The sequence below is a fragment of the Haemaphysalis longicornis genome, unplaced genomic scaffold (assembly GCF_048455015.1).
Source record: "Haemaphysalis longicornis isolate Haplotype H1 unplaced genomic scaffold, Haemaphysalis longicornis Haplotype H1 scaffold_16, whole genome shotgun sequence".
In the NCBI taxonomy this organism is placed as follows: domain Eukaryota; kingdom Metazoa; phylum Arthropoda; class Arachnida; order Ixodida; family Ixodidae; genus Haemaphysalis; species Haemaphysalis longicornis.
The window spans coordinates 6,613,921-6,639,860 of NW_027526266.1; the positions used below are offsets into that span (position 1 = coordinate 6,613,921).

The window sequence follows — 25,940 nt, forward strand, 5'->3', positions numbered from 1 at the left end:
AGCAAGCAGAAGCCCTCGTCGATGCAGAACCGCTTTCGCGATTTACACGTCAAGCAAGAGACTGAAGCTGCGGCGCTCGTCGCAGGCGTGTCAGCAATCTTAGAATCAGCAAAGTCGTTGCACGCGCGTGAGAGGGCACCCGCATCGCCCCGCGCCGCCACGCTAGCAGAGAGGGCCACGACGGTCCGGTCAGGCTGTCTTTTAACGGACCGCGCTTTTCGCTCCGCTAGCTCGCTTAGCCGCTAAGCGGAGAGCGCATGCGCAGTCACACTCCCGCTCCGCTTAGCTGCTGAGCGAAGCGTAAAAACTCCAAATTATAACTCTCTAATCAGCCGTTTTCTGTTACCGGGATGTGGCAAGGCCAACAGATATTGTCTGGAAAATAAAAAAAACTCCAAGCTAGAAATTGTTTCCTCAACTGTTCGGCTATTAAGCAACCAATCTCAATGCAGGTTATGTAACAAGTGCATGAGTTGATGAAGAAGCACCAGACCCATCATGCTTCGATTACCCACAGGACCAGTAGTCGCTTGCATAAACTCTCTGGTTTCCGTTCATAATTGTAAAAAAACACCTTGGTAGCTTAAGAATATATTGGATTTCGTGTAAAAAAATTGTAAATCAATCGTCCAGAACGCTGTTTTAGGATTGTGATTCAGACAGCTTTTTTTGGACAGGCAGATGCAGAGAACTGCCCGCCTAAAGACAAGTGGTAGAATTGTACTCTGCCTAAATGGAATCATGCTGTCTTAAAACATTGACCTATTCCATGGCATATTCTCTCTACGTTGACGGCGTTCCAGTTAGTTTCCGTGCATGCAACTTCTAGATTTCAGAAAGGCAAACGCCGCTAGAGAATAACGGTCTTGTGAAAAGAGCCTCGCCAGCACTAGGCAGACTGAGTTATATTGATTACGGTATGGGCGCACTGCGGGCCGAGAACCCCACACAAACTCTGTAACTATCCTTGGTAATGAGTTTTAAGGAGAACGGTAAAAGTCTTTAAATGTGGAAATCGGAGCCCAGGTCAAGCTACGCAAATGGGCGGTCTCTCAATTAACAAGCAGGGAGCTCTGGGACCACTCCCTGTATAAGGGTAAACTGCGTGATGAAAGTACCCCCATCCCCTGCAGTAAACTGCAGCGTATGGTATCTTCAAAACCTTCCCCAAAAAGTGGTCGGTCTATTGCAACGGGCGCTTCCCAAGGCTTACTGAATGGGTTAATTACTCTTCTATTCTTGTCATGGTATCTCTCAATGGAGCCCTCCTCTTGCACCCAAGTCAATATTGTCGCGAAGACAAGAACGATGCAGTTGTCTTGAATGAGAAACACGTTTATTGGAGCGAACTTGTGCTCCCCTAACAATTCAAAAGAATACAGAGGCGGCGAAGCAGCGGTCAACAAAGTGACTTGCACAGGCGAGTGTCGTCGAATCAAATGCTCCGGCGTCCGCACTGCAGGCTTTTTCTCTTTCGGCGCGCGTGGTTCTCGAAACGTCGATTCACATCGAGAACATAGTAGATCCAAGAAGATTATTCTGTGCTGTTCACGTTAGATCGGAATGCTCTCCCTATCACCACAGATAACACATGCGGCACAGAAAGAAAGAATGGAACACGCGCTTCCCTTGGCGCAGAGATAACACAGACCGGCGCAGCCAGGCGGTAAAAGCAAAACACAAATAAACAAACCCAATGTATGGTTCGCGGCATTACCCCCCCTCTAAGAGTGCATCGACCCGATGCTAACATAGGCGACAGTCCGAAAATAAAAATAAAATTCGTTATCGTCCGTAAAAAGGTTTTAAGCGAACCACGTGAACGACTTCGGGCCGCGTGCGTCGTCGTGATGTTTCGGAATCACCATCGGGGATCACCTCGTAGGTAAGTTGGCCGACACGTCGTAGAATCTGGTAGGGTCCGAAATACCGTCGCAGGAGCTTCTCACTGAGTCCGCGTCATCGGATGGGAGTCCGAACCCACACACGATCCCCTGGTTGGTACTCGGCGTCTCGGCGTCGGAGGTTGTAGCGGCCCGCATCCACCAGCTGCTGGTCCGTTGTACGAACTCGAGCGAGCTGGCGGGCCTCCTCCGCACGTGAAAGATATCCGTGGACGTCGGCGTTGAGGTCGTCGTCTTCTACGTGTGGAAGCATGGCGTCGAGCATCGTAGTTGGCCTTCTACCGTAGACAAGCTCGAACGGCGTCAGCTGCGTCGTCTCCTGGATAGCCGTGTTGTACGCAAACGTGAGATACGGGAGCACTTCGTCCCAAGTCTTATGTTTAACGTCAACGTACATTGACAGCATATCTGCGATTGTCTTGTTCAGACGTTCTGTTAGTCCGTTCGTTTGGGGGTGGTACGCCGTCGTTCTTCGGTGATCCGTGTTGCTGTAGCGTAATGATCCTTGCATCAGCTCCGCAGTAAATGCCGTTCCGCGGTCGGTGATTAAGACTTCCGGGGCTCCATGTCGCAGCACAACTTGGCTTATAAAGAACTTCGCCAATTCTTGTGCAGTCCCCCTCGGAAGAGCGGCGGTCTCTGCGTAGCGCGTCATGTAGTCTGTCGCTACGACAATCCACTTTTTCTGTGATCGTGACGTAGGGAACGGGCCTAAAAGGTCCATTCCAATCTGTTGAAATGGTCTCGATGGGACGGCGATCGGTTGCAGAAGTCCGGCGGGTCTTGTCGGCGGCGTTTTTCGTCGCTGGCAGTCACGGCAGCTCCGGACGTAGTGGGTGACGTCAGAGGTAAGGCCGGGCCAGTAGTACCTCGCCTTGATTTTTCCAATAGTGCGGGCTGTGCCCAGATGTCCGGAAGACGGGTCGTCGTGGCATGCTTCCAAAATTTCGTCACGAAGGTCCGCGGGGATGACGAGAAGGTAATTCGCTCTTGTTCCGGGGCTGAAATTCTTCTTCACGAGGACGGAGTTTCTCAGGCTGAATGCTGGTAAGCTGCGCTTGAAGGTCCTAGGAACGGCAACGTTGCATCCCTCGAGGTACTCGATTATGACGCGTAAGTCGGGGTCGGCACGCTGCTGGGCGGCTAGGTCGCTCTCCGTCACGATCCCGAAGAACGCGCTGTCTTCGTCAGAGTCTTGTGGTGGTGGGTCGACGGGGGCGCGGGACAGGCAGTCGGCGTCGGAGTGTTTCCTGCCGGATTTATAAACGACTGTAACGTCGAACTCCTGCAGGCGCAAGCTCCACCTCCCAAGACGGCCAGAGGGGTCCTTCAAATTGGCGCGCCAACACAGCGCATGGTGGTCTGTTACAACCTTGAATGGCCTTCCATACACGTATGGGCGAAATTTTGAAATCGCCCATATAATAGCCAGGCACTCTTTCTCAGAGGCAGAATAGTTTTTCTCCTCCTTCGACAGACCACGGCTGGCATAGGCGATTACCCTTTCGCAGCCGCTTTGCTTTTGGACAAGGGCGGCACCCAAGCCTATATAACTGGCGTCCGTGTGCATTTCCGTTTCGGCATTTTCGTCGAAATGAGCGAGCACGGGTGGTCTTTGCAGGCGTTTTTGCAGCTCGCAGAATGCTTTTTCTTGGTCGTTTTCCCAGCTGAAAGGGGTGCTATCTTTCGTCAAGCGCGTGAGCGGCTCTGCAATGCATGCCAAGTTTGCGACGAAGCGCCGGTAGTATGCGCACAGCCCGAGAAATCTTCGCACGCCCTTCTTGTCTTTCGGCCTTGGGAAGTTCGCAATGGCTGAAGTTTTTGCCGGGTCAGGTAGGACTCCCGCGGCGTTGATGACGTGGCCCAAGAACTTGAGTTATCCGTAGGCGGAACGGCACTTTTCAGGCTTCAGAGTCAACCCCGACGTACGAATGGCCTCGAGTACAGACTCCAACCTTGCAAGGTGTTCGTCGAAAGTCCGGGCGAATACCACTACGTCGTCGAGGTATACGAGGCAGGTGTGCCACTTACGGCCAGCTAGCACAGTGTCCATGACTCATTGAAACGTCGCTGGTGCTGTGCACAGCCCAAACGGCATCACCTTGAATTCGTATAGGCCGTCTGGGGTTATAAATGCAGTCTTCTCTCGGTCTCTCTCGTCCACTTCAATTTGCCAGTAGCCGGTCTTCAGGTCCATCGATGAGAAGTACTTCGCGTGGCAGAGGTGGTCGAGGGCGTCGTCGATTCGGGGGAGGGGGTACACGTCCTTTTTCGTGATTTTGTTCAGTCGCCGGTAGTCAACACAAAACCTTAATGTGCCGTCTTTTTTCTTTACGAGTACGACGGGCGCTGCTCAGGGGCTTTTCGAGGGCTGTATAATGTCGTCACTGAGCATGTCGTCGACTTGAGTCCGGATGGCTTCCCGTTCGTGTGAAGAGACGCGGTACGGGGACTGTCGGGTGGGTCGGGCTCCATCTTCGGTTATTATTCGGTGCTTCGCTAGAGGGGTCTGACGTAGTTTTGCGCTCGACGAAAAACATTCGCTATAGCGACGCAGCAAAGCCAATAATTTGTTCCGTTGTTCTTGCGGTAGCGCCGGATTCACGTCGAAAGGCTGCGGGAGCTTGAAGGTTTCTACGGGTGTGCGTTCAAAGTTGGCGACCGCGATCACGTCCCTTGCTTCTTGCGCTTCTTCATGGAATGCAATTGCCGCGCCCTTGTTTAAATGCTGGTACTCCTCGGTGAAATTCATAACCAAAATGTGGGATTGGTGTTCCTTGAAGCGCGCAATGCCTCTTGCGACCGACACACCACGGTTGAGAAGCACCCTTTGATCGGTGTCTACGATAGCGTCGACGTCAAGAGCAGCATCTTCACAGTAGACTGCGACCATCAAGCTGGCGCGGGGTGGCAGGATGACATGATCATCGGCAATCCTTACAGCAGCACGTCGTTCGGGGTTCGGTTCCGGCGTCATGGAGTGATTGGGGGAAAAAGTTATTGACTTGGTCTGCAGATCGATTATTGCACCGTTCCAAGAATTACGTCGCGGGAGCAGTTAGGCAGAATGACGAACGCCGCAGGGTACGTTGTGCCGTCTATGGTGACGCGCGATGTGCACGTTCCACTTGGCGTCACGAGGTGGCCTCCTTTTGTGCGTATGTGCGGTCCGTCCCATCTGGTCATAACTTTCTTCAGTTTAGACGCAAATGGTCCGCCCATTACCGAATAGTCAGCTCCCGTGTCTACGAGGGCGACTACGTCAAAGCCGTCGATGGACACCTTGACGTCAGATGCAGTCTTCCTCGAGTTCCGGGTTCGTCGGGGCGTCGTATCTCTGCTTGTACGTGTTGACGGTCGGGCACTGTGCATCGTCGTTGTCGTCGTCTTCTCAAGGGACGTCTCGGTCAGGTCGGGTAGGCGTCGCGCAGTGTAGCTGTCGTCGTGTTCAGGAGTCTCGTTAGGGCTAGGTCGGGTCGTCGGGTTGAGGGCATGTCGTGAATGATGGTCTTCAGCGAGTTGCTGCGTCGTTGGAGGGTTTTCATTTTTCCGTCGTTGTGCAACTTTACCTCCCGAAGTTGCTGCTTTTAGTTTCCCCCTCGTGGGCTGGCGGACCTTCCACGTGATAAGTCAGCAGTGCTGCGGCGGTTCGGTGACTGATACGGGTAGGGCGACGGTGAACGGTTGAAGCGGGCTGGTCCTCGGTTGGTGTTGGAGAGGTATTCTTTGATCTCAGCAGGGCGCTGGCCGTATCGGGGGCGTGGGGCGTCAACGGAGAACCCTCGCAAGCGACGGTAGATGTGGTCGGCCTCTCCGCAGTGGTAGCACAGCGGGCGATTATCGGGCGTTCGCCACACGTCGGTCTTCCTTGGCGTCTGGTATTGGTCTACAAGGCGTCGGGCGGGCGGCATTGGACGGCGGTATGGCTCGGCCTCTTGACGACGGGTTGGAGCAGGGCGGGGTTGACGAACAGCCGAGTAGTAGGTCATGGCTTGTGGTTCGCGGGGTGCTTCCGATGGGGTAGAAGTTCCCAGTGCGTTTTGGACTTCTTCTCGGATTACGTCGGTCAGGGAAGCCACTTAAGGTTGCGGCGTCGTTGGAAAAAGCTTCCGAAGCTCCTCCCTGACCACTGCTCGGATGGTCTCTCGCAATGTATCGGAGCTTCCATTTGCGGCACCGATGGTCTCCGAGAACAGCGCGTTGACAGGGCGGTCGTACTGCCTCGTTCGAATTTCTAGCGTCTTCTCCATTGCGGCCGCCTCAGACGCAAATTCCGCCACTGTCTTCGGAGGGTTACGGACTAGACAAGCAAAAAGCTCTTGCTTCACTCCTCGTATTACAAACCTGAGCTTCTTTTCCTCGGTCATTTCAGGGTCTGCACGACAAAAAGTCGCTTCATGTCCTCAACGAAAATCACGACTCCATCGTTGGGGTGCTGCGTTCGAGTTTCAAGCAAAAGCTCAGCTCGCTCTTTTCTCACCACGGTAGTGAAAGTCTTAAGGAACTCCCTTTTGAATTGAGTCCAGTCGGTTAAAGAGCTCTCATGGTTCTCGAACCAAGTTCGAGCAGCATCTTCTAAGTAAAAGAAGACATGCCGGAACGTTTCTTCGTCGTCCCACCTGTTGAAGATGCGGACGCGCTCCAGCTTCTCCAACCATTCTTCGGGGTCTTCAGCGGGGGCTCCCCGGAACGATGGCGGTTCTCGGGGCTGCTGCAGGATGATTGGCGACGTTGTTTTTTGCACCATGGTGTTGGTTGCAGCGTTCCTTCTCTTGGGCCCTTCCGGCAGAAGACCGAACTCGGATAGCAATCCTTGCAGTCGGGGGCTTTCTCTGGTTGGACTGTCTTGGCGGCTTCGAGATGTCGTAGAGGGCATAAAGAGTTAGTACCCAGCACCTACACCAGATGTCGCAAAGACAAGAACGATGCAGTTGTCTTGAATGAGAAACACGTTTATTGGAGTGAACTTGTGCTCCCCTAACAACTCAAAAGAATACAGAGGCGGCGAAGCAGCGGTCAACAAAGTGGCTTGCACAGGCGAGTGTCGTCGAATCGAATGCTCCGGCGTCCGCACTGCAGGCTTTTTATCTTTCGGCGCGCGTGGTTCTCGAAAAGTTGATTCACATCGAGAACAAAGTAGATTCAAGAAGATTATTCTGGGCTGTTCACGTTAGATCGGAATGCTCTCCCTATCACGACAGATAACACATTCGGCACAGAAAGAAAGAATGGAACACGCGCTTCCCTTGGCGCAGAGATAACACAGACCGGCGCAGCCGGGCGGTAAAAGCAAAACACAAATAAACAAACCCAATGTATGGTTCGCGGCGATATTCTTGATCGCAAACTATCTGGAAGCTGTAATTAGACCATTGTATAAGGCTGAAAAATAGGAATTGGTGAAGCCCTTTCAGAGGTAAACAGCAATCAGCATGCCACAAAGCTTCAAGCTGAAACTCGAATGGTTGCACTGGACATCACGTCACCCCCCCCCTCTCAGGAGCCTCAACCTCTCGCGTGGTTTGATCCTGAAGCTGTATCTGCTGAACCAAACGGAAGCTGATCTGCATGAGTTTCTGAAGGATCAGAGCATCACATTCGTGAGCAAGATTACTATCCGCTGAGAGGAGAAGGAAATTGCCACCCAGCACATCATATTTACCTTTGACCCCTCGGAACTACCCCAATACATTAATGGAAACTTTAGCTGGTGCTCCATTTGTCCCTACGTCCAGAATTCGCGGCACTGTTTTAAGTGCCTGCGGTTCGGGCACGGTACAAATCCCTGCCACGACAACGCAACCTGTGCAAATAGTGCGCGACACAACCACCCCACCGACCACTGCAACTCTACCACCCTCACTTGTGCTAATTGCCGGCGCTCACACGCGGTCTACTCCAGGACCTCACAGAAGTTTCGGCAAAAAATATAAATATACACCAAAGTACTGCCGATCATTTACTTCCAAGAGGATCAAAAGAGTTTCGCCTAATTTACTCTGCATAGGTACGCCGATGCAGCTCGCTTGGAGGTGGAAGCGGCGCCTGGTATCGGCAGGGACTCGGTACCGGAAGTCGGTTTTCGCCCCCCCCAATTGGGTTGCAATAGGCAGCCCAAATCGTCACCACACCACTAGCCGAGCCCGAAGGGGTTGTGGTTGCAACAGTATATAGTCGGAGCGATGCTGTTCCTGCCATTGCTTCTCTGGGCTTCAGTGCACTCGAGACTATTGGCCCTGCAGTTCTCTTCTTATCTATTGAGTGGGACGTGGCCACCAACCCTAATAGTAGTGACCCCTTTCCCATCAAATTGACAGACATGTCCAAAGGCACTAACACACCCCCTTCCCATAAAGGGTTCAACGAGGAAGCAGCGAACTGTAGCACATTTATAGAAACATCTAATTTACACTACACATCCATAAAACGCGTACACATAGAAGGGGCGACCAACTAGTCCCGGAGTATAACTTTGACGCCTTCCAAAAGTACATTCAAGAGGCCTCCGGTGCCCTAGCAACGCAAGGAGGTTCTGGTGGAACAAGAACCACGACTGTAGATGAACGTGAGTGTTCTAGCACAAGGTGTGAAACACCTTCCCCGTTAACCCAATTCCAATTACTGGGTATATTTTAAAATAGGAAAAGGAATCGAAATGCCCGTGCGCTATGAGGAAAAAAGGAGAGTTGGCACCTTTTCCTCACAATCATAACCTTATACACAGACACGCGCCAAACTAGGGACACGTGTACGTAAACTCAATGAACAACAGACATACAGCATGCCTCTAGGCAGCATAACTGGGGACGCACTCAATGATTAGGCCAGCACAGTTTCACAACACTTCCAACACGTGTCTGGTTGGACACGTCTAGTGAAAAAAACTGCTAGTGAAAAGAAGCCCTTGTGAGATAATATGCCGAACAGCACATCTCCCTCTTTTTACTTCATGAGCTCAAGCTGGCCCTCAGTACTTTAAGCCTTCAGCTCCAGGTGGAGACATTATATACAGTATAATTGAACACATAGATGCAGACACACCTAAAACGCTTCTATACCTCTACAACAATCTATGGCTTTTGAGGGAGGCAATCGTAGTCACTTTTCTGAACAACGGGAAAGACCGGTCTTCTGCTAGATCAATAGGAGGCTCGCGTACTTTGTAGAGTACAATGGTTTTGTTGAGAGCTGCCAGGCTGGCTTCCATGTGGGGAGATCCAATACTAATCAAATAGCTGCTTTAGAGGCCTACTTAAAAAAAGAACCCATAGAAATTCCGCACGACATCTATTTTTATATTGAAAAGCCATAGGGCACATAACATTCTTAGAGACCTGAAATTTTTTGGTATTTTAACACCTTCTCTAGTGACATTTCTGAATAAACATTGTGCGTCAGAGTTGTGTCGGCCTTATCAAAAGTTCATATACAGGGGAATGGCGAGGCTCAAGGTGGCGTTTGGGGCTACACGTTGTTCATCGCTAGTATGAACTGGCTCCGAAACACACTGCCAAACTTCATTTATTGCCTGTTTTGTGCTTGTGGCCTATAAATATCTTGAAATTATACAACATAACCTTGCTTCAACGGCATGTCCAGCTTGGGGTAAACAAATTTACCCGCAGAGTAGACAAAATTGGTTTCAACGTTAATCCTGCGAAACTAACTTGTGTTGTTTATTCAAAGGCGCGGACTCCGGCCCGGTTCTTACATAAAACTCAATGGTAGCATGATTTTTGTAAAAAGGCCACAGAAGTTTCTCGGTGTCGTGTTCGAAGAAAAACCTACATTCACCCCTCCCATCAAACAACTGAAACCAAAATGCCCCAAGACAATTTCTATTTTGAAGGTCCCATCTCACCAATCAAAGCGTGCTGACAAACAACTTATGCTTCACTTTATAACTCTGTCTGTAGGGTTTCGGTTGGACAAAGGGAGTGTTGTGTATGGGTAAGACACACAAACAGCGCTAAATATTGTATACCCAGTGATTCCCTTGTGCGTTCGATTCGTGTTGTGCATTCCTCATTATTCCTCTCTAGAGTCTTTATGCAGAGTGCGATATGTGGTACATAGCACACCAGCAAACCTATGTTAACCTTCTAGATTCCTGTGAAATTTCCTCAATGGATACCCATCCATTTACCCACGTTTTTATACATCCACAACCCAGCTATTTTCAAACGGCCCATCAATTTCTGTTCCTTTTTTGCTGAGAGTGAGACGAGTCACTGTTCATGAGGTATTCTTCTTAGACACATTTAAATCACCTCACACTCATCATATTACGCCTTGCCACCTTCGCCCTGTATCACGTGAGTTTTCTTTCTCACAACGCAAAAAAAACAGGACGCCGAACACTGGGATTTTGCACTATTTTACGTACCTGCGGCACAAAATGGGGATTCAGAGTTTTTAGTGATGCCTTCGAAACTTTGACTGTGCACAGGCCCAATTTTGGCACAGGTCGAACTATATTTTAAAGACAAGTATTTTCAGGGCAGATGCATATGGCATTGTTTTTGTTGTGTGTCCCACAGTTGAACATCAAATTTCTAAGTCGATCACTCATACTGACACAACGAGCGTCGTCTGTGATTTGTCATCCGGAAGATCATCGAAAAACCACATCGTTAGCCTTGTTTCAAATAATTCTGCTAGCTTATTTCTGAAAACTTGAGGTGACAGTGTGCTTGGTGCTAGGCTACTCGGGCATCGGCGGAATTGAAGGGGTGGATGAAATGGCCAGCAGCGTAGCACTTAAAACGCAGCCACGATAACACTTTCTTACACAGACCTCAACTCGCACATCAGACAACTGTGTAAACTTTGCAAGCAGACCTACGCGAAAAGATGAAAAACAAACTATATGCAATGAAACCGCAATCGGGACAATACACACCTTACTCACACAACAGGCATATTGAAGTTATCTTAGCAAGGTTACATATAGGCCACACACATGCAACACACTCGCAACTGCTCACTGGATCTCTAAGCCGGTGTTGGGAGGGTGTATTCGGGATACACATCCTCATTCAATACAAGGCACTCGACATTGCACCACGCCAATTACACTCAGAGAACTCTAACCAAAACATATTTTATTACATCCGTCATACATTTTAGAAGACGATGCCGAGTTTTCTGTTAAGCGCACCTTGAAGTTTGTGGAGAGGATTTTTTGGTGCGGCTTATCTTATACAACCCACAGTTTTACCCCTGGTCATGTACACCGGCAGCCTTAGTTATCTTTTAACCCCTTTTGGTCTTCATCCGGTCCCTGTACGGTAGCCGTCCTGATCGTCTCCATTTTATTTGATTCTATTTACTCTAACCTATTTTAGTACTCACCTATTATTCAAAACACTTTCTGGCACTCTTGGCCCTAGTTGCAATGTGCAATTAACATACCAACATCATCAGAATCATCAAAATAACTCTAGATAAACAGCTTTATACTAAAACCGTAGGGTCTGACCTTGCGCAACTGTTTGCGCCTTCAATATAGACTTCATGTCATCTTTTATTTCGTCAAAGCTATCGCTGAAAAATTCAAGTGATTCTTCAACAGTGTCGAGGGCAGCTTCTGTAGCTTTGCTTGAGAAGGCTAGGATGCGTACTTTGGTTTTTTATCTATTGTTGCTTGGAATAATTGAACTATGATTTCATTCAATACCTTCACCAGTTCCTCGATGGCGTTCAGGGCTGCTGATGAATGCTGTTAGAAGAATTCGCGAATTCTTCTAGCGGTTGCGGTGTGTCTGGAATTTTAACGAGGAGTTTCGGGATATGAATGCTTCTAAGTAAGGGCAAGCAAGAGGTGTACCAGCTTTTCGGTCCAAGTAGACACAGGCCATGTCTCGGCTGCTTGTCGGTAAAGCTGCAATGAAAAAGACTGGCATGGGTAGCTTTTTTTATTGCAGAAAGGTTCTCCACATTAGTCCTTAGGGCGATGCCACAGTAGTTTTGCAGGCGGTCAATGAGGGCATCAGTGAGCTTTCCCTTACCACCGAGTCCACGCACTGTCTTCTTCAGTTTTCTGAGGCGGCAGCCAACACGCTTCTGGACATGCCCAATGCATTCTAGTTTCTGCACACTGTCCTTTCCATACATGTCTTTCACAGCGGCACAGCTCTTGGAATCACCCTCGCCGTAGTACTGCAGGTACTTCAAATCCCTTTTGGCTTTCGACCTTTCAAATATTCGGTATAGACCAACTGTCTTCATACTGCCAGCACTTTCTTCATGGTTTGCTTGAAAGGAAGTCTGGTTTGCCTTCCATTCCTGGCACGAGGCACTATCTTGCCTCAACTTGCTCTTGGTTTTACAAAACTTACAGAAGCTAGAACGGGCCTCAACATCAATGACCTTTCGCGTGTCAACCGAAATCACAGACACACAACCGTTCAAAATGAATGGCCACGCTTCTGCCATGTGCCATCACCTGAAACACCACACTCAGCACTCCCCACAACACGACGAATTTCCAAAGCAGCATCAGTCATCGACTTCGACGCCACTTCTCCTGCCGCTACAGAAAGCCGAGATGACAATTTGTCGCAGGCGGAGTGACGTGGAGGAGCAGGCATGTTCATGACTTTGGAAAAAGTTTTCGCACCAGCGTGCCCTTTTCCTAACTGGCGCATCGCGTAAACCAGACGTAAATTTTTTCTCATTGGCACGACCCTACTTTCTCGACGTATGAAATGGGCGCTCGAACCCACAGTCGGTACACACGACCGCACAAGCAGAGCATATCCCTTGGTGAGTGCGTTCCTCGAGCTTCAGTGTTGTGTTCATGCATTCGGAACATGCCAGCGATGAAAACACTGAAAATACCTAGGAGTAAGACAGTTCAAAACAAATATAACTGCTAGCAAAGATTAGCCGCGTGTATATTATTTTGCAGAAAGGCATCTTCATTCACTCGTACGGTAAAATGTGGGTAGTGAAACCACAGTCTCTCAAACGAAAACGCATGTTCGGGAGATAGTTATAGCCGGAAAAAAAGAACAGCGGCATATTATTGGCTGATAATCGGCAGAAAAATCAAACACAAAGAGAAGATATTTTAAACACTTGCTGTTTCATGCAGAACCAAAATTAATAAATCGTTGTGTGCCGTCCCGACCGTTAGCTCTCGCGCTCTGTAGAGGCAAGCAGCTGGACTTCCTCTAAACAAATATCTGTTGAGTTTGTACTGGCTTGGCCAAGTTGGTAAAGCAAGAGCGGTGTGGTTGGTGCCCTAAAACGCCAACGATTTTCGGCAGGGGCTTCAAAAACTAATAAATACGAACGCTGCGAATGAAGTAGCTGAACGAGTTTTTTTCTTCCGTCTTATTTTTCAAAGCGCAACCGTTTTGCATATCCCTTCGTGGTTTTGTCGCTCACTAGAAAATAAACCACCAATCTTATTTAATGTACCCCGCGGTGGGAATTTTTTCGCGGCTCTCAAAAATCAGTAATCTCGAGGCAAACGTCTAGCGGGGAAACAAAAAAGCCTAAGTTTCTTCTAGGTCTTGATAAAGAAATCTATTTTTATGCTGGTGTAAAGAATTGCAAAATTAGAGCTTTTGGATTCCCACAATTAAAAATCAATAAAAATACATGGCAATTACGTAGTTGAGAACATGAGGCGTCGCGCTCAGGAAAGCGAAATACCGATCCTACTATGACCTGATTGTGACCAGAGTACGGAAAGGCACCCGTCAGAAAGTATCAGAGCTACAAAACACACGTGTTCAGTGTGTTGTATGTTCAATTAGTTCCTGTTCATCGTTAATATTTTTGTGCGTCCTGATAAAATTTCCGAATACCTTTGCAGTGGTGGGAAAGAATAAGTAGTCCGCCACAATGTAAACCAGCTTTTCTTCAGTTATACCAGTTCTGATGTGTTCAAGACAAAGTGGTTCGCTAAACGAGATAGCCATAAAAAATACGGGAAACCAATTAAAGATTTCCATATTATCACGTTAACCACCGGGATAAAAATGAATCCTAAAGTGTATGTCTTGTGCTTTGAAAAGTTTGCTTGTTTATAGTCAATATTCATACCCATGTGGCCAGTTTTGTGGCCAGTGGGCACCCGCAGGAGCACCCTTTCTTTGAAGGAATACTTGTAGAAGCACTATATAAAACAATTTGTTTGCAGTAACCCATCCATAAAAAGTTCTTAGGTGTTCTCGTATTTTTATTTCTATTGTAAAAAATTACCACAGCTTGCTATACTGTTGTAAAGCTGGAAGGAAATCAGAGCTCATTGCCCCTCTCACTTTGCCGCAGACCGAGATGCTGCTCCTCGCATGGATTTCCAAACTTGCTGCTAAAATATTGTCCGCAAGCTTTGTGATCTATCCGAAACCGTACGCAGTAGCACGCGGTGCAATCCACGTTAACCGGCTTGGCAAACTGGGCGAACCTAGGACGAACTGGTCGTCTGTGCTTCCAACTGTAGGTGCGAAAACAATTGAACTGGCGAGTAACACAGCATGCGAGGGAGGACGCCATGAACGCCTGGCAGGGTGTCGTCTAAAGCTCACACTAAACTTGACCTTCGATAACACTTGGGAGAAGTTGAACTCACCATGCGCACGCCGACGTGCACTCGGTATGTGTTCTTGTACTTTTAGCGAGCTCCGCACGTGGCGAATACGAAGGCGCAAGCCTGGCCGACACCGAGTGCTCCTCACGAAGTGAAAGCTTACGTGTGCTCTGTATTTTTCTTGGTGACATTTTGCGAACACCTCTTACTGCGAACGCCATCACACCAAGCTCTAGAGAAGACCGCTCTGCTGTTAGCAATCAAGACCGTGGAATGTGGAGGCAAAAGTCTACAACTCATTTCAATGACAAAATCAGCCTAGCAAGAATAAATTTTCGGCGGTTGTAAAATCTGAAGAATATTTATGCTTGACTTGAAATAAAATTGACAAAGTTGTAGAAAACACATTGGTACTGTCGATATGGCAAGGAAATTGCCAGGATGTGTGAGCGCAATGTCGTGCAGTGTTTTTGCTTACCTTAAAATTGCATTGAAATATAGTATTTCTCTTGCAAATTGTCGTCAGTGGGATCAATACCACTGCGTTCTTTCTGCAGTGCTATTCACCTGCTGGCCGCGCCGAGCACCGCTTTTGAAACAAAATGTGGTACTCAGGTAAGTGCACTAAAAATTCTTGGTGTCGTATAAAAGATGAAAAATGATTGCTTTAATTTTTATTACCCGGTTATTATGAGGCTTTGCAGCACCTTGCTGATAACAAACATTGTCTGTGTCCAAGTGCATTCTGTGTAAATCACCACTTAGTGTAGGCTTTTATTAAAAACAAAAAACCGGGCCTTTTTTCCGAATAAAATTTTGTTCTGGACACCCGTAATGCCGAAATAAGTTTTGCGCAAACGCTCAGAACGATTCTACTTGGAATATAAAGCTTTCGTCAAAAATATATTCAGCGCATGAGTTCCATCATGCGAATACACTTTATGCGAAAGTACAGCGACTGGCCAGCTGAACGTGTGGCGCCTCCTCATGGTGGTCGGCTTGTCAACGGAATGGGCCAGTGCCTTGTAATGCGAAATCTCCCATTGGTTTTTGTCGAGTTCGCCTCATTGCCTTCAATGTTTACGTCTTGTACTGACTGAATATATCACGGTAAATCAAGTGTAGTCAGACGTTTTGTGCTGTTGGCTGCAAGACAAGCTACGGAAAACAGTCAAGCCATACTCAGTGAATTCATTTATATCGGTTTCTGTCAAAACAGTTCTTGCACCAGCACGAATGGCGCGACTCATCGATACGGTTAATTTAAAAGGAGACGGGCGTACCCACAGTTTTTTATTTCCATGTGGTGGTGGACACATTTGGGCAGTTCGCGAACATTTTAAAATGAAGCTTTGTACCACCGCCCCTCCACCCCCCCCCCCCCCCAGCGTCTTTTCGTGAATGTTGGTGTCAACAAAACACTGCGGCGAACAAATAAAAGCAGTTATTGCCACCACCCGGAATCAAACCTGGAACGAATATAGTAACAGAGCGAGATCCCCTGGTTCTAACAATTGATCTAGAACGCCATGCGCAGACAGTGGGAATAGACCATCACCCGCCGCGGTGGCTCAGTGGCTAAGGCGTTGCGCTGCTGAGCACAAAGTCGCAGGTTCGATACCTGGCCACGGCGGCCGCTTTTCTGACGGAGGCTAAAAGCAAAAACGCCCGTGTGCACGAGATTTCGGCGCACGATAAAGATCCCCAGATGGTCAAAATTAATCCGGAGCCCTCCACTACGGCGCGTCTCATCGCCTGCGTTGCGTTGGCGCGTTAAACCCTGCAATCAATCGGGAATAGACCATCGACAAACAATCGACAGACATACATCGAGAATAGCTGCGGCTTTACCCCCTGCGGTTTTGCTAAATGCAACAAGAAAGAGTGACGCAACCTCTTGGCCAATGTGCGCTCTGCCAACGACACGTGTAGTGCCCAAGTGCGCGCATTGCGCATGCGCTAAGGCTTGTGAAAATTGAAAGATCCTCCCACATTGTATGGCATTTTCGCCTCATCGTCTGCTGCGGTTCTCGTCACCTCTGTAGGCTGCGGCAGAAACGAAGAGGAGTGATATGATCTAACACCGGCTTTGAGCTTAGTTTTTATAAAAAATACTTTCAGCTCATGTGTCCCACCAATACAACTCAAACAACAAACCAAAATTCATGGATCATGAATTGATGTTAACTTAGAGAAGAATATCTTTAAAGTAGTAAATGGTGTCTTTAAGTACATTTCACTTGTCTGTGGTTTTAATCTTTGTAGAGCCACTTGTCTGAATTTAAGTAAAATAGCGTTTGTAATCGTTGTGGGTGTCATTTACAGCTTCGCTTTCCAACCACCTTCCCAGGTTGCATTGCGCTCACTTCTTTGTATCCGAATGCTTTGTTCTTTCGGTTCCTATGTAGTGTTGGTACGAAATCCCGATAGCAGACGTCGCTTTCCTCGTTCTGTCTCTAGCATTTAATCGCAATTAAAGATATTGACCTGCCTAAGCTACAACCATACTCCTCCTGCTTTGTAGAAGAAAAAAAGATGGCACTGAAAAAGTGGCAAGGGGAATAAGAAATGTAATATCAGCGCACAAGATCGCGTCAACCTGTGGTTCTTAATGGGCAAATCTTCTTCGCGAGTATCACAACGCGAACTGCACACACTTGTTATGCTATGTAATCGTTATATGCATAGTCTGCACATCACCGTTTCCTATTCGTTAACGGCAAATGCGATTTCCGCAGCCGGCTTGGATCGGCCGTCTGACGGCTTTTAGGTTCATTTTCCCTAATGAAACTCCTGCATGCAGACAATAAGAAGACATGTAAACTTTAATGTGCTTCAGCGGTTGTCAAGCGGAATGAATTTGCACTTCTCGCTTGCACGTCATCGTAGCTTGGCGGATTAGCGGTCCTCTGCACGTTGTCTGCACTGCGCTGTGCTCTGACTGCGCTTATGCTCCCTTTGGCACTCGCGCAAATCATACAGATGTTCCTCGTAAAGGCTGTCCCATCCTTAGCCTTCCCTAACTAAAAATACCCTTGTGATTTTTTAGGCTTTTCAAGTTGCACCGTTGGCTCACATCTGACCACCTCCCGCTTCATCGCTCTCCATTCCGCTGTCGAGTGTTTTGGTACAGGCGGAACTATTCATGAACGCTAATGTGGTGTCCTTGAGCGGGCGCCCGGTACCTGTATTCACAGCATACTCCAGGAAAGACAAAAATCTGGGTAAACACTTCGGCGCTAAGTCACCGTAAACACCGCTTTAAACCGATAAATAACCACTCGCCCAATAGTTTCCAGGAAACAGTGCTGTCCACTGAAATTATGCATACACTTTAGGCGTATATGCTAATTGCCTCTTTTTTATTCTGCCCAAACACGACATCGAGGTTTCTACTGTTACGTGGTAGCATGACCGGGGTGGCAGAAACGCCCGTAGCTCATGAGGGGAGTATCTACAATATTTACGATGTAGCCATCCGAGAGCTCTCCCTAGCGATGCCTAAGCCCAGCAACAAGGTCGAAAACTGGCTAGTTGGTATACATTCATAATGTTTAACCAGCGCAAACTAAACGGCACGAGGCAGAAGTACGTCAAACGAGCACTACTAAAAACTGAAGGTTCATTCAAAAGAAGAAAAATATATAAAGAGTTAAGCCTGTGCTCTACACATCCGTTACGTAGACGACGCGGCAAGCACACTCCCCACAATATCGAAAACTGAAGCTGAATACAGTTGAGATAAGCAACTAAAAGGGACACCGAACTGATTTATAATCATTGCGATATTACAAGCGAAAATTGAGATCCGGAGTTCATAGGCCATGTTTCGACGACTCTTAGCGCGTTTACGCGAATTTATTTAGTAGAAAAAGCAATTAGAAAATGCTGGCCTCCTATGTGCACCCTCGCCCATTTTTTGTGGCGTTTTTGTGTGAATGTCATGAGGAGACGAGCTGGCAATTGGCTGGACCTACTGCACGGTTCGCCGACCTTCCGATCAAGTCAGTCGGCCCAGCGTTTAAACCGCTGGCCGCCGACGGGTCGTCGCAATTGGCTAACTCAATTGAAACTAAGCCACAACACGTTTGGGAATGGAAGAATGGGCCTTTCTTTATTTTTGTTAGTTTGTACACTGTATCTAGCTTTAAGTCGAGTCAAGGTCGCCTGACACAAGCTCTCAACAAGGGCACATTCGACGCTTCGCTGACTTTACGCTAGTAGGAAAATCCAAGGCCACTTCAAGGCGGGAGAAGAGCCAACAAAGTCGATATTTGTACTAAGGAAATAAAATCAACTGAAACTTTTACCGTACAGCGCAAACCTAGAGAGCAGGAAGCACTTTTTGGGCTAGATGAACAAGCACAGTGGTCAGCAGCACGACCGCACATCTGCGAACGCTTTTCCGTCAAAGAAATGCAATTGCTTGACGTGAGATATTGTGGACGTTTGTGAGACACTTACTGAACGGCCGCTATACAACAAATAGTCACCTAAAGCACTTCAAATGATAAGACTAAATAAAAGTGTAAGCTGGTTATACAATATATACCTTATATTTCAAACCTCGGAGTGGTCTGAGGCGCTAGGTTATCGTTTTGGAATTCGCAAATTCGAATCCCCGAGGATACATCGTTTTTTTGCCAGTTGATGTTTTCGTTTTCGGCCGATGTGTTCTAAACTGAGTTCACCATTTTTGGGCCATGAAGTTAACTGTTCCACGATCGAGATCGCAGAACGCGCGCAGATTGCCACTCACGCGCTAGCGAGTTATCGTTGGCGTGCTGTTGCCACAAGCACCGACTGCTAGCGGGCGGTGAGCACAGGCCTTAATCAGCACACCCTTGGCCTGGTGCGAACACGCTTTTTACACTACAGGCAAGCTCCGAGTATGCGGGAAAACCGTGTGGCATTTGAGCGTCAGCGGTGACTCGGAGGGCGTTCATCCACTGCGTACGCCTCGGCTACTGATTTCTACTATTCCAAGCCGTCCTCGGAGGCTTATCTCAGGCATTTTACAGCCGAGAATATGGCAGAAGGGCGGTATAGCGATTACTGAGATATCGAGAATGCCCATCCAACGATGCCGTCGGATGTCAAGCATCTTGTTTTACAGAACCGATACCGAAACTTGTTTGAATGCTAACCTCGGACATCGTCCAATCATGGTGCCATCTCCGCACGACGTCACAGCTTTAGTTGGTGCGGCCGCCACAGACCGCCCATGGTAGTTTTTCTTCTTTCCATCTTTATAAAATATTTAACGACTTATCAACCGGACAAACGATGAAAAGTGTGGTAATTTGAGCCAGTCTACGCAGTGCAAGCAAATCCGAGCGCTTGACAAATTCACTTCAGTCTCCCTTTAAACATCCAGCAGTGACACCGGGGGCCAGCTAATGCACTTGCAGAATTGTTTTTTATCAAAAAGGCTTCCGAAGTTTCCCTCATGGGGGTGTCACTGTGTGCGAACAAAACACTTGTATGTGTAAATTAGGCGTAACAATCATGCTTAGAGCAATGCGCCAAAAGGTGGGATGCGGGTGTGCACTTTAACGTGTTGTGATGTTGCGCCAGGTGGTTATTGATGCACCGCCCTGTCTGTCCGATATATATTGTAGCGGTGTCTATGGTTACAGTGGTGACGTGGTCAATCCCGCTAATGGTAGCACGAGCTCCTGCTGGTGCTCTTGCTCCAGCTGGGTCGCTATTTGGACTCTCCCTGAGCTGAGTAATAAAAGTGCCCTCCTTGTTGTATCCACACGCAACAATTTTGGTGGAGGGTGTGGGTTGTGACACCGTATGCGTCAAGAAGGTGGCGTTGCTGGAGAGGAAGCACCTCGTACGGAGCTGACATCTGTTCACCAACGCATCTGCCGTCGACTCCAAGGTGCTTCACCCGAATTCGGACTGCTGCCAGCGACAACCAGGGCACCGAGAACACACATCATGACCTCACCTACGACGCAGACCGATTATGCCGTCCCAGGTAAGTTCGTGATCCATAGCTGCGAACGCTGCCAATATTTACCGGCGATGTCTTTGAGGACGCTGAGGACTGGCTTTACCTCTACGAGCGCGTCCCGAGTTTTAATAGATGGGATGCAGTGCTGAAACGGTGACAAGTGTATTTCTGCCTCGACCATCACGCGAGGTCGAGGGTTGGGAACCACGAAAGGGAGTTCCCAACCTGGGACGAATTTCGCAGTAGGTTTCTGGATGCCTTTTCAAGAGGCGACCGCAGGGAAAATACCGGAGCTGCGCTCACACCAGAAATCAGCGTGGCAATGTACTGCGAGGACATGTACCGCCTTTTCACACACGCCGACCCTACTATGGCTGAAGACAAGAAGCTGCGACACGTCATGCGAGGTGTGAAACAGGAGCTCTTTGCCGGGCTTGTAGGCCACCCTCCGCACACCGTCACAGAATTTATGGGAGAAGCCACGACAATGGAGAGCATACTGGAGCAGCGCGCCAGACAGTATGACCGCAATCTCAGCTGCACGTCAGAGGATGTGCTGTCTGCTGCATTAGCCACGTGCCAGGATGCCCTACGGGAGCTAATTCGTTCAGTGTGCGGGAAGAACTCCGTATGTCCGAAGTGCCTACGGCTTAGCCAGCGTGTGCCTCTCTCGGTCAAGTGGTCAGAGAGGAAGTGAGGAAAGCTGTACGAGAACCCGTAAAATTGAATCTGCAGCCGCCTCCGCTCTACTCCTCTACATACGCTGAAGCTCTGCAAGAACTCAGCACGTGTACTGCTGCGAGTGTCGCCCCTCCCATGTCCACACCACCTTATGCGCACGTAAATGGCGCCGTTGGTCCCCGTCAGCCTGGATTCCGGCGCCCTCAACTTGCGTACCAGGGCACACTTCGTAAGACGGATGTATGGCGTGCACCGGATCGCACTCCAATGTGTTACCACTGTGGAGAGGCCGGCCATCTCTACAGGGTGCGCCCGTATCGCCATGCGGGACTTCGCGGTTTTCATCCTGATGCTCCTTGACCCTGGAATGGTGAGCGTCCCTGTAAAATCAGAGAGTACCTCTCAAGATGGCAACCTTCTCCTGTCTCCAACCATCAGGACGTCGGATCAGCGTCGTCATTGCGTTGCCGGTCTCCAAGCCCTCATCACCTATCCAGCTTACCTGGGCGTCGCTCGGCCAGCCCGCGACGGGTAAACTAAGATCAGCGACCTCTGGAGGTGCGGTCGCTGAACGGGCTTCCATCGAAGATCCTCCAACCTGCTCTCGACGCCATTCCGCAAAACAGACACTGTCAGCCATTTCAGAACAAGCCGCCACCTCCTACATGGCTGTGACAATCAACGACTGCGACTTTACTGCACTAATTAATACAGGGGCGGAATTCTCAATCATTAGCAGCAACCTTGTGCAGGAGCTCAAGAAAATACCGATGCAGTGGACAGGGCTTCACGTTCGCACAGCGGGAGGGCATATGATTGCTCCAGCAGGCCGCTGCACAGCTAGGGTTGGCATCCGGGGCCACTGTTACGTCGGCGAATTTCTCGTACTTCCACAATGTTCAAGAGTTTTTATACTGGGTATGAACTTCCTGCGGGCGAACGAAGCGGCCATCGACCTGCAGTTATCCACAGTGACGTTCTCGACGAGAGGCGCTATCGCCACGAATGACCCTGCAGAAGTCTGTGCCCTCCGGGTGGTTGACGACGATGTCACTGTACCGCCGCGAAGCAGTGTCGTGGTCTTGGTAAGGGGAGACGCATCTGAAAGCTGTGAGCGCCTAACCAAAGGGAACACCAATTTGCTGTTGGAAAAAGAAATTGCGTAGCAAGAGGCCTTGTATACCTACGTGATGGTTGCTGACACGTCCTTCTCATAAACCTCGGAAACGAGGTCCAACACGTTGCCAAAGTAACCGCCATTGCTTCCATATGTCAGTTCAATCAGTTGACAGATCTGTGCACCATGGGGACAGAAAGACCTGAAGCTTCGTAACCCAAGGCCGTTTTGGAGTTAGTGCACATCTGTCCAGATTTGCCAACGACCTATAAGCAGCAGCTAACAGACCTCCTGGTGAACTTCTGCGCTTGTTTCTCCATGTCGTCAAAGGTCCGAAAAACACCCGTCGCGAAACTTCGCATCATCGGGGACGTGCACCAGCACCCATATTGCGTGTCCTAAAAAGAAAGGGAAGCCATCTGGAGCCAAGTAAAGGAAATGATTCAAGACGACGTAATTCAGCCGTCGAAAAGTCCGTGGGCGTCCCCAGTGCTGCTGGTAGAAAAGAACGACAAGAACCTGCGTATCTGTGTTTATTACAGGAAGATAAACAGCGTGACACGACGAGACGTGTACCCTCTTCCGCGCATCGACGACGCGCTAGGTAGGCTGCGCAACTAAAGGTATTTCTCGTCATTAAACCTCAAAAGCTGATACTGGCAGATTGAGGTCGATGAGTGAGACCGGGAGAAAACGGCGTTCGACACACCTGATGGACTGTATGAATTTAATGTGCTCCCGTTCGGCTTTCGCTCAGCACCCGCGACATTCCAGCGAATGATGGATGCTGTCTTAGCTGGGTGAAAATGGCAGTCATGTCTGGTGTACCTCAGCGAGGTCGTTGATTTCTCCGCATCCTCGGAAGAACGCCTACATAGACTGCGACTGGTCCTGGAGGCTATTGGTTCGGCTGGGTAACTATAAAGCCGGAAAAGTGCCACTTTGGGTACAAACAGCTGCGTTTTCTTTGCCACGTTATCAGCGCGGAAGGAGGGGCCCCACACACTGAGAAGACGGCGGCTGTACCAGGCTTTCCAAAACCAGCTGACAAAAAGCTGTTCGGCGTTTCCTGGGACTCTCTGCTTATTACAGACGCTTTGTAGAGAATTTTTCGGACATCGCAGAATCATTGACACGCCTGACCAAAGACAATGAACCATTTGTGTGGCAAGAATTGCAAGAAGTCGCTTTCAACGACCTGAGAAACGGGCTACAAAAAACTCCGCTTCTTGTTCAGTTTGACGAACATCAGGATACCGAAGTACACAGAGAGGCCAGTAATTTTAGTAATTTCGATCTCGGCGCGGTTCTCGTGCAGTTTCAGGTCGGTGCTGAAAGAGTCCTAGCCTACGCAAGTCGCACACTCTCCAGAGCGGAGGCCAATTACTCCACAACCGAGAAAGAGTGCCTCGCCTCAGTGAAGTCGCCTCAGCCATCAGCAAGTTCCGGCCATACCTCTACGGTAGGCCGTTTAAGCTCTTCAGCGACCACCACTTGTCGTGCTAGCTGGCAAACTTAAAAGACCCATCAGGGCGCCTTGCTAGATGGAGCTTTCAGCTGCAGAAGTACGACATGAAGGTCGTATACCAGTCCGGACGCTTCCCAAATGATGGCGACTGCTTCTCCCGAGCACCTGTCGACTCAGCAGGCCAAGAAATACAGGAGGATACACCGTTTCTTGGATCCGTCAGCGCGTCCGAAATGGCCCAACCGCAACAAGCTGGCCCAGAGCTGCTACTCATTATCTACCATCTGGAAGGTCGTGAAGTTCGCATACCGCCAGCTTTTATCTGCGACATCGCCTCCTTCAGGCTCCGGAACAGCGTGCTTTACTAACGCAATTTTGGAAACACAAAGGAGGCGTTTCTACTCGTTGTGCCGTCGGCCATGCGTGCGAAAATCTTGAATGCCTGTCACGATGAACCTTCAGCCGGTCATTTGGGTGTCAGCCGTACAGTATCCAGGATTCGGCCAAAGTACTCCTGGGGGAAACTTTTGCAAACGGTCCACGAGTGCGTCAGGAGCTGCCTTGCATGCCAAAGAAGGAAGACTCCACCTTTTAAACCGGCAGGGCTTCTTCTGGAGATGAAACCGCCTACAGCACCATTCCAGCAAGTCGGTATGGACCTTCTTGGCCCATTTCTGACGTAAACAAAGAGAAACAGATGGATAGTGGTAGCGACAGACTACCTTAGGCGTTATGCAGAGACAGCGTCTGTATACGGGCAACGTCGGCTGAGGTTGCGGAGTTCTTTATGGACAGCGTCGTTTCACGACACGGGGCACGCATGTCATAATAAGAGACAGAGGGACATCCTTTACAGCCAATCTAATGCAGTCTATCATGAGGTTAACTCAGACCACCTATGGGTGAACGACAGCATACCACCCGGAGTCCAACGGCTTGACCTAGAGATTGACAGAACCCACGCCGACATGCTTTCCATGTATGTCGACGTCAAACACAAAACATAGCATGACATTCTAGCTAACGTAACATTCGCCTACAACACGGCTGTTCAAGAAACTACAGGACTGACTCCATTCCAATTGGTTTACGGTCGCATGGTCACCACTACACTAGATTTATGCTACCCGTTCAAGAGGACGAATACAATGGTGACGTCGACGACTTTGTACAGAAGGCGGAGGAAGCTCGACAGCTGGCACGACAACGAATAGAAAAACAGCAGCGTGTCGACGCAAGCGTATACAATCAGCACCGACGTACTGTGTTTTACAACCCTGGAGATGCAGTGTGGGTGTGGATTCCAGTACGTCAGCGGGGCCGATCCGAAAAACTGCTTTGCCGGTACTTCGGACCATACAAGGTGGTGCGTCGGATTAGTGAAGTTAACTATGAAGTCACACCGCATAGTAGGGCGCACTACTCACGGCACAAGTCAACTACCGAGGTCGTGCACGTCGTACGAATGACGCCGTATTACGACAGAGACTGCTCCGGCTCATAACGGCACACCGCCCACCCCAAAGCCAAGGCTAGTGTGGAAGCTGACCTCTTCGCTGACGACTATGTGTACTTGGAATGTGAGCCGCCTCATCGTGGCCATCCGGATTCGAAGATATCCTCGCCTCGTAATATACCGCGGCATCGGCACGATTCTCGCTGAAGAAGGGGTAGTGTAGCGGTGTTTGTTGATACAGTGGCGACGCAGTCATTCCAGCTAATGGTAGCGCGAGACTGGACTGAACTTAGAGAAGGACGAAAGTCTCTTGCCGGTGCTCTTGTTCCAGCTGGGTTACCATTTTGACTCTCCGTGTGCTGAGTAATTAAAAGTGCCCCCGTTGTTTTATCCACACGCTACGATATCTTATCACACGACACGGGGATGGAGTACATACTGTGAGACAGCCTGACCATGACTCTGTGCTCTTCAACACGTTACGAACATTTCCTCGTAATCGGTACATTATCATCAGGGCTACCTCTCATGGCCCCGGCATCATCATCACCTGTACATAATCATCATCAGCACTGATGGGGTCTTTCGTCCGAGTGTCCGAATAAACCGGTCACGCTTTCCATCGTCTCTCAAGTGGTGGAGGGTGCCTTTCGATCCCGCAGTCTACCTCTGCAGCGCCACTCCTGCAGCTCCGTTCGGGCCGCCGTCTGCCTCAGGAGACCATGCCCATGACGCTCGATCCAGCCAGCGCCACGACTACGCCTCCCCCGCAATATTTTATCAGCCGCCAGCGAGATCCGCCCGA

At 49.2% G+C, this 25,940-nt stretch overlaps 1 pseudogene; it reads right to left on the reverse strand.

The window, feature by feature from the left end:
• LOC144166206 (uncharacterized) overlaps positions 1–20,752 on the reverse strand; it is a 29,590-nt pseudogene extending 8,838 nt beyond the window's left edge.
• Between the last annotated feature and the right edge of the window lie 5,188 nt (positions 20,753–25,940).